We start from the raw sequence: 2,636 nt of genomic DNA, 5'->3' as shown, positions 1-2,636 counted from the left end.
GAAAGAGTGGATGAAAACAAAAGTAAGAATGATATTTATTTAGGAAATTCAAAGAGAAGAATATTACGAAATAGAGGAAAAATAAGATAATGCCAATCGTACGATATTTAAATATTTGTTGAAAATCATGCGAATCACGTGAAAATAAAACGGTATGATGAAGCGAAAAATCAATTCTCTTTTTAGAAACAGTATTTGCACTTAAGAAAAATAATCGTTTGATCGTAGATTTATGTAGATCATCTGGTACAAAGTACAGATATTGCACTTTCAATCATTCGTATCGAAATAACTGATATTGGACCACAAAAGTAGTGGATAATAAATAAAAGGATGCATGGCGAGTGTCAGAAGGTTTTGTTACAAAACAATTGGTGAAAAATAAATTGGTGAAAAATATTTTCAATTGTCTTGCAACGAAATTAAATCATTTATAACATTGTGGGGGTCGTCTCATAGAGGTTATGAAGTTTTGTGATGCTGTTTATGATGCTGTCGCTTGGTATACTGATGGCCATCTTGCTATGATAGGTTGCAGGTAAAAGGACGCAATGGGGGGATGCGTTTCGTCCTGGGTCTGGTAGTGGACTCGCCACGGTCACAGCAATGTGCGAATTTGATAACAGGGCCTGTGTTAAACGGGGGATACTTAGGAAGCATAGTATAGTATAGTAATATTTATAGTATAGTATTGTATTTAAAATGTAGGGGGTCCACTCACGTTTTTTAAAGTTGGCTAGTCGCAGGTGATAGTATTAGAAGGGATGGTAGTATATATAGTGTACTCTATGTGGCGGTAGTGCTAGAAGGGATGAAAGAAAAAGGAGTTGCGTTTCGTCCTGGGCCTGCTAGTGAACTTGTCGGTAAAGCTTTCTAGCAGGCCCTGCCTTAGACAGGGGATACCTAGATAGCATAGAAACTTGTATTCATGGGAGTCAAGTATTTGTAGCGACCATCATTCTCACCATTTCTCGCAACTCATCGGAAAACCTCTAATTCCTACATATATAACTTCCCGACCTTCCAATAGTATCTCAGTGTCTAAGGCAGGGCCTGCTATGGTGGGCTTGCTGATGAGTCCGCTAACAGGCCCAGGACGAAACGCATCCCTTCCTTTTCCTACCGTCCTTTCTAGCTACGCGACCAACGAGGATACCTGCGACCATCAGACATTGAAACGATGATGGGGGGAGGACCCCCACAGAATCCCCTCGAACCTCCGTTTTCCATCTAGCGGTGAGGGTGCGAAAGTTGATGGCTACATATATTTTACAAATTTTTCTCACCGATCTCCCCAACCCCAAACATTTCCCTGTCATCGAAACACGTAATGGAGAACCATCTTACAACTCCGTGCGCCATCAGCCGGTGTATTAACACATCGTAGGTGCAAGGACGCGATGCATTATGCGGGGTGGAATTAGCACGTCGTCGGACGCGAGACTTGGCCCGATAAACCATTGACCATCGACCCTTCGCCACGAAGTCGCAGTCGACTCTCGGCTGATCGATAAACCGGACCTCCGGTATTACCCGGCAAACAACGCGATATTACGCCACTGGTCACGTACATCAAGACGAGTTTTGTCCGGCAAATTGCGAGCGGAAATAGGCGCGTTGTGTTTCAGCGTTAAGCTTGGAAACCGTGGGCGAGCCGGGGGGCGAGAGCGGAGCGGCGAGGACGGGAGAGCTTTCCGTTCTCTGGGCTCGTTCGTCGCGATTTAAAGCGTTCCGTGTAGCGGCTCCGGACACGGGAAATTTGTTACGTTCGTCCGTTTCATTTCATCGTCGACGGGCCGCATTAATGTAAAAACGCTGTAGCAGAACGGTTGACCTGCGTCGAACAACGTGTTCCGGGGATAATTCTCTGTGCCGGGTGCCGGTTAAGTATCTATTTCCGGCGGGCAGGGTGCTCCGAGTCGATTGGAAATGTAGCTTTCGATTACGCGCAATTCCAACCCTCGCAGCTGTGCAACTTTTTCAGGGATGAACGTGCGTCGTGTTCATTCCCTACAGTCATTCCCAATTCACAGACCGTTACGATCCTCAATGAAGACGCGAATCCTTCAAATAGACATTTTAACTAGCATCCTTCGAACCTCTACCTCCATCAGGAAGAACCCAGACCTCATATACCACTCCATACATTCACCCCGAAGAAAGAAGCCCGAGTCGAGGAGACAACGGCTACCTCCTTACGACCAACGTCCCACGGACCTCCAAATCAGTTAAAAACACCATTAGAGTCAATCCTAACAACTTTCGTAAACTAACGCACCGTTAGCCAAAATTAATTAAACCTTTGCCTTTCCTCGACAGATCTCTACCTTATCCCTATTTCCATGCGTACCCTCAGGAACAAGGGACCCGAATCGAAGGGACGATGGTTTACTCGTTTATAACCAGCGTCCCACGATTCGCGGACACCTCGACCTCCGAAACTGACCCCCCGAGTCAACCCCCATAAAAAGATTAGAATTTCCCAAACCTACAAACAAATTAACAATTTGTTTAAACTTCCACTTCCACCTACCAGTTCCGAACCTCATGCACATCCCTCCAACGAACACGCCGCCAATAGGAGAAAAAACACACCCATCACTTAGACATCTCGACAGCCAATGACAGCAACAGAC

At 45.5% G+C, this 2,636-nt stretch overlaps 1 protein-coding gene across 1 annotated transcript in view; it reads left to right on the top strand.

The window, feature by feature from the left end:
• The window catches only part of sfl (N-deacetylase and N-sulfotransferase sfl), a 244,551-nt gene that overhangs the window by 162,415 nt on the left and 79,500 nt on the right, over window positions 1–2,636 (top strand). The gene's annotated exons all lie outside the window — the stretch shown is intronic.

Source organism: Eufriesea mexicana, unplaced genomic scaffold (genome assembly GCF_001483705.2).
Source record: "Eufriesea mexicana isolate 0111107269 unplaced genomic scaffold, ASM148370v2 scaffold47447484, whole genome shotgun sequence".
Lineage (NCBI taxonomy): Eukaryota > Metazoa > Arthropoda > Insecta > Hymenoptera > Apidae > Eufriesea > Eufriesea mexicana.
Note: the sequence above shows the minus strand (reverse complement) of the source record. Positions and strands in the feature narration are given on the sequence as shown.